A 12653-nucleotide genomic window follows, 5' to 3' on the forward strand; every position below is an offset into this window, starting at 1 on the left:
CCCTGACTGGGGAACTAGATTCTGCATGCATGCCTCAACTAAGAGTCCACATGCTGCAACTAAGAAGCCTGCATGCCTCAACTAAGACCTGGTGCAGTCAAAATAAATAAATTAATTAATAAAAAAACTTTGATAATCTATCCAATGTTATTGTGTTCTGTTACAAGGAGAACAGACTCTTACTGAACTTACTGAAACAGCAAACTATATTGGCATGAAAAGAATACTCAAGAGTTTCTGAAATTTGAAGGGATTGGGTAGGGAGAAAAAGTAAAGGTTTCGTCTTTGTTCACAAAGGTATATCTGATTTAACTTGTAAATAGCTTCAAGAGAAAGAAAACAGGTTTCCTTAAATCTGGAAAAACAAAACATAAGAGAACCAGCAACGTTTCAAACAAAAAGTCATCACCAAAAATTATAATGATCTTTATCAGTTCATTTAGTCCTATGTAATTAATTATTGTTGATCTCGATCTTTTGTTAGCAATTCTATGAATCTAGTTTTTCCTTAGAGTTCTGAAAATTCTTACCCAGTTTTGTGGTATGATCTGAAAGTTATCAGGAATCTGTATTCTAGAGTACCTGTAGAATCCTTTCTATGAATTTCTCTGAAGATGAAACACTTTTGTAGGAACGCTTTTGCAAAAGCATCATAGTAAAACAATAACTATATGTAAATAACAAAAGACTTAAAATAGCCATGGTTAAAGATCTGATTAGAGTTCATTACAATGCAATTTATAAGGAAATTTGGTTATTTCTGTGACACACACATTTTAAGATAATAACTGGAATTACAAGTGATAATATACTAGGACATCTCAGATTTTAGGAATTTCATGCAATTTCTGGAACACTTATAATACATACCAACATAAATGCAACATTAAAAAGTTTAGGGGCTTCCCGGGTGGCGCAGTGGTTGGGAGTCCGCCTGCCGATGCAGGGGACACGGGTTCGTGCCCCGGTCTGGGAAGATCCCACATGCCGCGGAGCGGCTGGGCCCGTGGCCATGGCCGCTGAGCCTGCGCGTCCGGAGCCTGTGCTCCGCAATGGGAGAGGCCACAACAGTGAGAGGCCTGCGTACCACAAAAAAAAAAAAAGTGAGAGGCCTGCGTACCACAAAAAAAAAAAAAAAAAGTTTAGTATTACTTCTTTTCTGACAATGCTTCCCATGTAACTTAATATATTAAATAAACCTAATTAGTTTAACATCGTTCTTTTTTTAAAGGAGAAAGAATAAATTTTTTAAGGTGTTCCAGGAACCCTTCAAAAAATCCCAAAGTTAGTTTGAGGTCAAAAGATTTCATTTAGAATTTGATTTTGGGGAAGTTTGTCAAAAATAACAAAAGGTTTAAAAACACTCAGTCAAATAGGATCACAGGTCACTGTGAAACAATACTTAGTTATCTACTTAACCAAAGGGACAATTAAAGACTTCGCAGGCAAATATAGAAGGTGATATACTCTGAGCAAAACTTAGCTCTTTTACTACTGAGAGGACTAGTTTTACCTAAGTAATCAAAGACAACACAGAAACATAGGTAGATTATTTTAATAAGTCTCAAGATCTTTGTTTTCTAGGCAGATTATTTTAAAAGGTAAAGAAAAACCTTTCACAATCTCTTATGAAGAACAGACCAACAGTCCAATAAGACTGTCCTTTTAACAGTGAGAAAACCAAATTTTAATTTTGTACCAGCTTACTTTTGATATTAAAACTCATTCAACTTATTTAAAAATTTTAATATACATTTAATATATTTTTTAGGAACATAAATTTTCATAGTAAATTTCTCAATGTGGCACAAGTTATGTTTACTAACAACCCCAATAAACTTAAACTAGCTTTTATTTACTAAAGATTATTTTAGATCATATGAACTTGAGAAACATTTGGGCTAGTTTCTATTATATTTCTGAGAGTCTGACTTATATAAGCACTTAATTTTTCTTAAACCAATTAAATAGAGAGAGCTCTTTCTACAAATTAATTTTGGAAATGCCATCTAGAGGTAGAAAATACACACACATCTACAAGTATATTTACACACATAAACATATAGACAGATGCAAAGAGACTTTATAGTTTCATTTTAAAATTTAAGTCAGGCCAGCACAGTAAGAGGCAGCTGTATCTTCCCTATGCTCACACTGCTTTCACAGTTTCATTTAGCAAGCCTGCTTTTGTCCAGGCCAGACCAATATTGATATCAGAGAGAGTTAAGCAACCAGCATCTATAAAACACAAGAAAATCCCAGAAAAGCTCATGAGTTCTTGGCTGAGGGCATAGGATATAGCTGAAATGAAGCTTCTGGAGACCAAAATTCTATAAAAGATGTTCATTTTCACTCATTCTAGCCACTATGGCAGGCCAGTAAGGGGGAGCCCTGTGTTAGGGACGGGGACTTTGTGACAGCATTAGAGTTAGCCCTTAGAGAAGATTGCTTCTATGAAATTTGACTTCGTCTGGGATTCTTCCCTTACTTTTACTTGCGAAAGAATCATGGGTGATAGGAGCACCCTAATAAAGAGCACCCCTAATTCTATCCACATGGGACAATCCAGGTGGTCCTCCTAAGCAGAAAACAAGGCTGTTTCTATCTAATCACTTACCACACCACATATACACTCAAACACACAAATTCACACACCTGTCAAGGAATAACCATCCAGCCTTTTGCCCTGGCCATCTGTTCTTTCTAACCTAGGAACACAGCCCTAGTTCTTAGCCTATAAGACTGTAGGATGCTGTCTTAGCAAAATATAAAGAGAAGGGATGAATTATTCTCCTAATCTCACTGTTCAATCACATACCCAATTGTGACACCCATAATTTCAAAACCAGAGGCAGCCCCTTCCAAACCTTGCTGTGAATGGCTGCAGTCTGGATGCCCCTTCCTGGCTCATAAGGACTCTGCAGAAGTGGGTGAGGCTGAAGCCTACCAAACCTGAAGCCAAACCTCAGTTTCACTTAATGTGTACAATCTTTTGGCATCACATTAGCTATAAGTAATACAGCTCTTAGGCTTCAGTGGCAGTTGATTGGGATTATCACTTTTCTTTTGGGGAACTCCCTAAGGTTTCCCATATGAAACTAAATGATCTGGAAAGTAAAATCCTAACTCCTAAGCAGTTGGGCAGGTCTTAGGAGAGAAGACACCTGTGGGGCCTCCAAATTAGCTACCTCCAAACCTTTCCATCTCCATCAATTTACTCAAAAGATATATGGAGAGCATATACATCATGTTTTGGAGCATATGCACCAAAACAAGCACTGGACAAGTATGAGCTTGTGTCCTACTAGGCCCATTACTGGGCTTTGTCTATGATGGAGAACACTGCACTGGGAGACCAGAAATCTGGGAACCCCACTGGGTGACATTTGGGTGTCTGTTCTGGAAAGGGAGTGGTGAGAGGCAGGGGTGGCTATGGGTGAGGTGATCTCTCATGCACCACCTACCCTGGATCAACATTCTGTGAATCTAGAATTATATGGCATTTTCCAGTGCAGCCTAGACATATGCAGTGTTTCTGGAACCTCAGTTATTCTCATAATAACATCATGTTTTTTTGCCATATCAGTATACCATCTGTACTACTATCACCAGTTTTCTTTAGATTAATTCTTTTTTTTTTTTTTCTGGTACGCGGGCCTCTCACTGCTGTGGCCTCTCCCGTTGCCGAGCACAGGCTCCAGACGCGCAGGCCCAGTGGCCATGGCTCACGGGCCCAGCCGCTCCGCAGCACGTGGGATCTTCCCGGACCGGGGCACGAACCCGCACCCCCGGAATCGGCAGGCGGGCTCTCAACCACTGCGCCACCAGGGAAGCCCTAGATTAATTCTTTTTACTTTAACAAACTTATTCAAAAAAATTTTTACACCATTTCCATAAAGGGAAGACCTGTATAACTTACTATGTACTAATAGTAAGCATGGAAATGTGTCATTGTATTTTTAAAAATTAAAATAATGGTAAAAATAAAAAGTGAATAAGTATATAGGTAATAACACCTCTAACTGATTTACAAAAGTGTACACCTGAAAATAAATACTCAATGGGAAAAGTGGACCACTGATGGTCAGTTAGTAATATAAGGGCAGGGATAAACTTGTCCACCATATGACCACCTGTTAGGTGACCAGGCATTGGCTTCATCAAGGGTCATCATTACTGTAGCCATTTCCTTGAGCTTCAGGGACCTTCTTCCTTTTGATACTTAGATCACTGGGCAGAAATCACATTATGTTCACACCTCTCAAGGTCTTTGATGCTCTGTTGTAATTGTGTTGCTAGACACCCTGGGGTCAGTCCAGTCCTAGGACTGACTGAGGCAGAGTACCTGTGGAAATTTTGGCCTGGGGGTGGTTCCCAGTGGGGAGAGAGTCACTCACCATGGGCACAAGTGGTCACCCTACATGGTACAAACAACTGGTGGTCATGCCGTCTCCATCGGGCAATCACGTGGGACTGCCTAGTTTAGCTCCTGTTGAGTGAGAATGTATTGAGAGAGGGGAGTAAATTATGGTTACAAATAGGCTCAGAATTTAGTGGCTTATTTCTTGTTATATAAAGAACTTGGGTGTGGTTCAGGTCAACAAGGTAGCTGTCCTCCATTCAGGGATCAAACCAGGGGGTCAGCAGACATTTGCTATAAAGGACCAGATAGTAAATATTTTACTCATCTCTACTGTTGTAGCAAAAGCAGCATGGACAATACATAGGCAAATGGGCATGACTGTGTTTCAGTAAAACTTTACTTTAAAAACAGGTGGTGGGCAGGACAGAAATAAAGTCACAGACATTGAGAATGGACTTGAGGACACGGGGAGGGGGAAGGGTAAGCTGGGATGAAGTGAGAGAGTGGCATGGACTTGTATATATTACCAAATGTAAAATAGATAGCTAGTGGGAAGCAGCCGCATAGCACAGGGAGATCAGCTCGGTGCTTTGTGACCACCTAGAGGGGTGGGATAGGGAGGGTGGAAGGGAGACGCAAGAGGGAGGGGATATAGGGATATACGTATATGTATAACTGATTCACTTTGTTATATAGCAGAAACTAACACACCACTGTAAAGCGGTTATGCTCCAATAAAGATGTTAAAAAAAAAAAAAAAAACAGGTGGTGGACCAGATTTGGCCCATGGGCCATAGTTTGCTGACCCCTGATCTAGACAACGGTGGCTTTGCCATCTTTAATTCATGGCTTCTAATGTTGTAGTTGGTGTTAAATCTAGTCCAGCTGGAGTGGGGAGGAGCAGGAAGGAGTGAATATTAGGGAAAATTGGGCCAGGCCTGGATGTGACAGTCCTCACTTCCACTCAGGCTCTACTGGAAAGAACTTAGGCACACGGTCAGTCTAATTGCAAGGAAGGCTGGGAAACGTGGTCTGGTTGTGCACCAAACAAAGCAGGATGGATTTTAATGGACAGCTAGAAATTCCTGCCACAATTAATAGCCATTAAATCATGGATTTGATATTAGAGATATTTTTCCTAATTCACAGAAAAATAAACATGTAACCATAATATAAACCCTTTAAACTTTGTTTGTACACCATCTAAAATGACCTTGCATAACTCTGGGAATAAGTACTACACTTTGGTAAACACTGAGTTTTTGTTTCTTTGATTTAAATTACAGTAGCCTGATTGTAAATCCAGTCTCTACTTGCTAGGACTACTCTATAAAGCTTTCCTTCAGCCTTTTAAGAGTCAAAAAGGAAAAAGGGTGAATCAGAAAGACATGTAAAAGTTTAGACTTAGAAAAGTTAAGATTGAATTATATTCTGGAAAAAGTTCAAATTATTATTATACATTTTTTATAGACATCTGGGCAAATACAGTGACCTCCAACTACAGAAGTGTTTTTTGTGTTTTTTTTTATCCTGGAATTGTCAAAATATATACATATATATAAATGCTCAAAACTTTCCATGACTTCTGATCATACTGGGCATTAAGAGATGAACAGAATTTGGAGGACAGAGAAGAAAGGACATTAACAGCAGTGCAAGGTGGATTTGAAGGCTTCCTGGGGAAGTCAGCAGGGGCTGAAAGGTGAATAAAGGACAGAGGGCAAGAATGCCAAGCTAAGGAGAACTGGGTTTCACCCTGGACAGACAATGGGGAGCCATTGCAATGGTAATGACAAGATAACAAGGGTGTTTCCAAAAGTAGAATCTGGCAGAAGCAGGTAAGCCACTGGAGAGGCCAAGAGGGTTACTCTGAAAAGGAACCTCCCAAACACTCACTGGGAGGGTGGAGGGTGAGCTCTCCTTTCCAAAGACAGATAAGTTCTCTGCAGGTGAAAGTTTGGCCTTTGGGGCTCCCACAAGCCTCAGCAAGAATAATGACATAAGCGTTTCCAAAATGCTAGATGGCAAAAAGTTTTGCCAAATCCCAGGACCTATTGATGTGTGCTCTCAGTTCTCACTCTGAAAGGTCACAGGAGCCGCGGGGAAGTTGTAACCGCCTGAGATACCCTGAATCATTGTCTGTTCTGTGCCTACTTGTCCTTCTATGGTAGCAGGTTGGGAGCACATTGAGGGGTGGGCACAAGTGTGTATGTGGGAGGCTGAGTCAGTCCACGGTTCCCCCAACCCATCACCCAGGTTTCAAGTACCCTTCAAGCTACACACATATAAAATGTCATTTCAATATACAATAAGCATGAAAATCAAGACGTGCAAATTAAAACCAGATACTCAAACTGTACCTGTCAAGTTGGCAAGGAATCATCTCACTACTATTTTAATGGTTATGCCAGTATTGACAAGAGTGTAGAAAAACAGGAACTTTCACCACTGATGTGGGAAATAAATTAGTACAGCCTTTCTTGGGGGCCATTTGGCAAATACTTAAGAAGGGTATCTTCATTGCCCTAGCTATTTTCTATTGAGGAATAATTCTGAATGAGCCCTAAGATGTCTGTATCAGACTGATTATTCACCTCAATGACACTGATAGTAGTAAAAAGTATGAAATAACCTATGACCAATGATAGTAAATGGTTAAATAAGTTATTAAGTGTTTCTACTATGGGATGCTAGGTAGCAGTCAAAAGTGTAGAAACATACATAATATTGTTTTTAAGCGTTCATTAAAAAAAGCAGTTTGGGGGCTTCCCTGGTGGCACAGTGGTTGAGAGTCCGCCTGCCGATGCAGGGGACTCGGGTTCGTGCCCTGGTCCGGGGGGGATCCCACATGCCGCGGAGCGGCTGTGCCCGTGAGCCATGGCCGCTGAGCCTGCGAGTCCGGAGCCTGTTGCTCTGAAACGGGAGAGGCCACGGCGGTGAGAGGCCCGCGCACCGCAAAAAAAAAAAAAAAAAGCAGTTTGGCACTTGCTATTAAAGAAGGAGGATAAAAACCTGAATTTTCACTCCCTCCCCCAGTTTTTCTAAAAGGACGGTTAAATAAAGTCTGTAAAGGCACAAGCCCACGTGTCCAAAGTGGAAGAGGAGACGATGGCAACAGCACTCTGGAAGCTGAAAGATGACAGAACAATGACCACTGCTTTTAGGGCAGAGAGAGTGAAAGTTGATGCATGGGGAGGACGGAGGCCCCGAAAGATGGATGCAGAATGGAGACAGTAGACAACACTCTGGATTAGAGGTGCCAGGTAGCTGTGAAAGTGGGGGATGCAGATACTCCCAACTTATGCACATCAAGAGTGCAGCTCTCGGGCTTCCCTGGTGGCGCAGTGGTTGGGAGTCCGCCTGCCGATGCAGGGGACACGGGTTCATGCCCCGGTCCGGGAGGATCCCACAGGCCGCGGAGCGGCTGGGCCCGTGAGCCATGGCCGCTGGGCCTGCGCGTCCGGAGCCTGTGCTCCGCAACGGGAGAGGCCACAGTGGTGAGAGGCCCGCGTACTGCAAAAAAAAAAAAAAAAAAAAGAGTGCAGCTCTCCCCTCCAAGATCCACCCCGGCTAAAGTTCCCCACATGTGCTCTGCTTCTGCCAGTCCCAGAATTGGATTGAATCTGGGGAATCCAATCACCTGATCACAACAGAACTCCAGGAGGCCTGTGGCACCATCAACACAAGGTGATTTCTGTCCAGAGATTTGAGTGTCAAAAGGAAAAATTTTCTGAAGTTCTAGGAAGTGGCTGTAGTAACAGTGATGAAGACAACGCCTGGTCACCTACCTAGTGGTCATGACGGTGGACAAGGTTGTCCCACCCTTATGTTACTAGCTGACCATCAGTGGTCAGCTTTTCCCACTGAGTAACTTATTTTCAGGAAAACCATTTTGTAAGGGAGTGGCCAAGATGGCGGAGTAGGAAGACCCTGAGCTCACCTCCTCCAACAGGCACACCAAATAGAGCGACTATCAATGAGAATGACCTGCAGACTAGCAGAAAAGGTCTTCCACAGCTAAGATACAGAGAAGGAAACACAATATGAGAGGACGGACAGAGAAGACCCACACCCCCTGTGTAGGTGACCCACAAATGGGAGGATAATCACAGTTGAAGAGGTTCTCCCCAAGGAATGAGGAGTCTGAGCCCCGTATCAGGCCCCCCAACCTGGGGAATCTGCACGAGGAAGACCAGCCCCCAGAATCTCTGGCTTTGAAGGCCAGCATACAGGAGAGCTGGAGGGCTGTGGGAAAGGGTGCACATAAACTATCACATACTCCTAGACCCAGCACAGAGGCAGTAACTTGAAAGGAGCCTGGGTCTGACCCACTAGCTAATCTTGGAGAGCCTCCTGAAGAGGCAGGAGGCAACAGGGATTCCCCCTACAGAAAAAGATGACAGCATAAGCCATTTATGGGAGCTTGTTCTCCCACAAGGACACGGGTGCTGGCAAGCGCCATTTTGGAGCACTTCCTCTAGTCTAGTAGCACTGAATCTTAACTGGCCCCTAGCTAGCTGGCACAAGTCCCAGGACCCCCTAGGTTGAGCAGCCAGCCACTCTGGGACATAGCCCTGATGATCAGCAGGCCGAGGACCCAGCCTCACCCACCAACAGGACAGCACCAGCCATGAAACCACCCAGCCTCAGCAGCCAGCCACACTGGCACATGGCCCTGCCACCAATGGGCTGGGACCAGCCCTGGGACGGCTCTGCCCCCAGGACCCACTGGCAGCCACCGGGGCCAGGGACCAGCCCCACCTACCCGTGGACTCACAGTAGTTGGCCCTGCCAAAATAGAAGGACCCATGCACCCACCACAGGTGGCACCACTAGAGCCTATAATTTTGGTGATCAGAGAGGAGTGTGCTGCTGGGCCCCATAGGACAACCCCTACATGAGGCCACTTCTCCAAGACTGGGAAATGTAACTGACCTATTTAATACACAAAAATAAAAACTGAGTTAGGCAAAATGAGGCAATGGAAAAATATGTCACAATGAAGGAACAAGATAAAACCCTGGAAGAAGAACTAAGCAAAGTGGAGATAAGCAATCTACTCAATAAAGAGTTCAAGGTAATGAATATAAAGATGCTCAACAAACTCAGGAGAGGAATGGATGAACACAGTGAGAAGTATAACAAAGAGTTAGAAAATATAAAGAAAAGTAGAACTGAAGAATATAATAACTGAAGTTAAAAATACGCTAGAAGGAATCAGCAGTAAAATAGGTGATACAGAGGAACACATCAGTGAACCGCAGGACAGAGTAGTGGGGCTCACTGAAGCACAACAGGAAAAAAAAAGAATTAAAAAAAATTACAATAGTTTAAAAGACCTCTGGGACAGCATCAAGTATACTAACATTTGCAATATAGGGGTCCCAGAAGGAGAAGAGAGAGAGAAAGGGGCAGAAAACTTATTTGAAGAAATGATAGCTGAAAACTTTCCTAACATGGGAAAGGAAACAGACATCCGGGTCTAGGAAGTACAGAGTGTCCCAAACAAGATCAAATCAAAGTGGTCCACACCAAGACACACTGTAATTAAAATTGCAAAAGTTAATGATAGAGACTATTAAAAGCACCAAGGATAAAGCAACTAGTTATGTACAAGGAAATTCCCATAAGTCTATCAGCTGACTTTTCAGCAGAAGCTCTGCATGCCAGAAGGGAGTGGCATGATATATTTAACGTCATGAAAGGAAGAACCTACAGTCAAGAATACTCTACCTGGCAAGGCTATCATTCAGGTTTGAAGGCAAGACAAAGAGTTTTATAGATAAGCAAAAGCTAAAAGAGTTCAGCACCAGAAAACTGGCTTTACAATAAATGCTAAAGGGACTTCTCTAAGAAGAAATGAAAAGACCACAGCTAGAGATATGAAAATTACAAAAGAAAAAATCTCACTGCTAAAGGTAAATATATACTCACAGTAGTAGATCAGCTCCTCCACAACAAAGGGTCACATCGAGATGGGTAGGAGAGGCAGAGTTGCAGTCTTCCCCAAACCCCATCCCCAGTAATGGTGACCCACAAGCAGGAGGGATCTCACAAATGCACTGCTTATCCCTGAGGAGTGAGGGGTTTGTGCCCCACATCAGGCATGCTGACTCTTGGGACCTGCACTCGAGAGACAGCTCCCAGGATGCCTAGTTTTGAAAACCAACAGGGCTTATGTTCAGGAGAACCACAGGCCTATAGGGAATGGAGATTTCTTTCTTTAAGAGCTTGTACACAGACTCATTTGCCCTGGGACCAAGCACAAAAGCAGCAGTTTGAAAAATGCCTAGACCATATGTGAAGAAGATTTATTTGTTAATCCTAAAGCATCTGCTGGAGGGGCAGGAACCTATTAGGACACTCTCTGGGGACACCGGCACTGGTGGGCACCCCTTCTGCTTCTCCTTCTACCTTGCTAGCATCGGCTTGGCAGACACCTTTTTTGCACTCCCCCTCTGACCTGTTAGCACCAGGGGGCATGTCTGGCATCTGAGACTCTCCCTTGGCCCCAATCAAAGTTGGCCAAGGAAGTACCTCAGCCCTACCACTTCTACAGCCCCACCAAAGCCAGTTGGGTGAGTGCCCTGCACCTGTGCTGTTCCCATGGTCTCACCAAACCTGACAGGGCAAATACACTGCCCCTGCATTACTCCTGTGGCCCCACCAAAGCCAGCACACACATGCAGCCCATAATGGGGATACCCACTGAGTGGTTCACTCTGGTGGCAAGGGGTATTATATTTCTGGGTCCCAGGGATCCGAAAAAAATCAGAAAGTTCTTGACACCCTCAAAAACTGGGACCTAGCTAGAAAAAATCAGACTGCTTAGACAATCACAAATGATTAAGAGAAGACCAAGAGCTAGGTCAAGGTTAATGATAAGTCTTGATCTCCTACTCAAGTCTGCTCCTTCAAGACTGTTTTGCCTAATACATAGAAACAAACACAGAGAGCCAAGCAAAGTGAGGAGACAGAAGAATATTTTCCAAATGAAAGAACAAGATAAAACCCCAGAAAATACCTTAATGAAACAGAGATGGGTAATTTATCTGATAAAAATGTAAGAGTAATGGTCATGAAGATGCTCATGAAACTTGGGAGAGGATGGATGACACAGCAGAACTTCAACAAAGAGTAAATATGAGAAAGTACCACACAAATCACAGAGCTGCAGAATACAATAACTGAACTGAAAAATACACTGGAGGGGTTCAACAGCAGAATAGAAGAAGCACTGAAAAGAATCAGTGATCTGGAAGACAGGGCAGTGGAACTCAACAAAACAGAGCAGCAAAGAGAAAAAAGAACTTTAAAAAGTGAAGATAGGGGCTTCCCTGGTGGCTTGAGTTGAGAGTCCGCCTGCCGATGCGGGGGACACAGGTTTGTGTCCCAGTCTGGGAAGATCCCACATGCTGCAGAGCGGCTGGGCCCGTGAGCCATGGCCACTGGGCCTGCGCATCTGGAGCCTGTGCTCCGCAACAGGAGAGGCCACAACAGTGAGAGGCTCGTGTACCATAAAAAAATTAAAAAATAAAAAAAAGTGAAGATAACTTAAGGGACCTATAGGACAACAGCATGCAGAATAACATTCACATTATAGGGGTGAAGAGAAAAAGAGACTCACTTCACATCTAAAGATGCACACAGACTGAAAGTGAGGAGATGGGCAATCTCCGTATTTTTTGGTTTCCCACCACATGGAGATCAGCTCGGTGCTTTGTGACCGCCTGGAGGGGTGGGATAGGGAGAGTGGGAGGGAGGGAGATGCAAGAGGGAAGAGATATGGGGACATATGTGTATGTATAACTGATTCACTTTGTTATAAAGCAGAAACTAACACACCATTGTAAAGCAATTATACTCAAAGATGTTTAAAAAAAGTTATATTTACATCTTACAACAGTCTATTAAGTCTTCAATAGCATTATGTCTAGAAAACCAATGTACATACCTTAATTTAAAAATGCTTTATTGCTAAAAATACACTAACAATCATCTGAGCCTTCAGCAAGTCATAACCTTTTTGCTGGTGGAGCGTCTTGCCTCGATGTTGATGGCTGCTGGACTGATCAGGGTGGTGGCTGCTGAACACTGGATTGACTACAGCAATTTTTAAAGATAAGACAACAACGCAGTCTGTGCACTGATTGATTGATTCTTCTGTAGTATGAATGATTTCTCTGTAGCATGCAATTCTGTTTGATGGCATTTTACCCACAGTTTGACTTCTTTCAAAATTGGAGTCTATTCTCCCAAACCCTGCTGCTGCCTTACCAATTAAATTTAT

General features: G+C 43.2%; 1 protein-coding gene across 5 annotated transcripts in view; it reads right to left on the bottom strand.

Moving 5' to 3' along the window:
* LOC114884213 (liver carboxylesterase 1-like) overlaps window positions 1-4802 on the bottom strand; it is a 36783-nt gene extending 31981 nt beyond the window's left edge. For 4 of the 5 annotated variants that reach the window (XM_029203047.1, XM_029203065.1, XM_029203030.1 and 1 more), the window contains exon 1: window positions 4398-4802. The gene's annotated coding sequence lies outside the window, so the exon portion shown is untranslated. Of the gene's footprint in view, window positions 1-870; window positions 895-4397 lie in introns of those variants that run through there. The other variant, XM_029203037.1, reaches the window with a different exon arrangement.
* Between the last annotated feature and the right edge of the window lie 7851 nt (window positions 4803-12653).

This window comes from Monodon monoceros, unplaced genomic scaffold (assembly GCF_005190385.1).
Source record: "Monodon monoceros isolate NGI ecotype Baffin Bay Population unplaced genomic scaffold, NGI_Narwhal_1 Super_Scaffold_10, whole genome shotgun sequence".
Lineage (NCBI taxonomy): Eukaryota > Metazoa > Chordata > Mammalia > Artiodactyla > Monodontidae > Monodon > Monodon monoceros.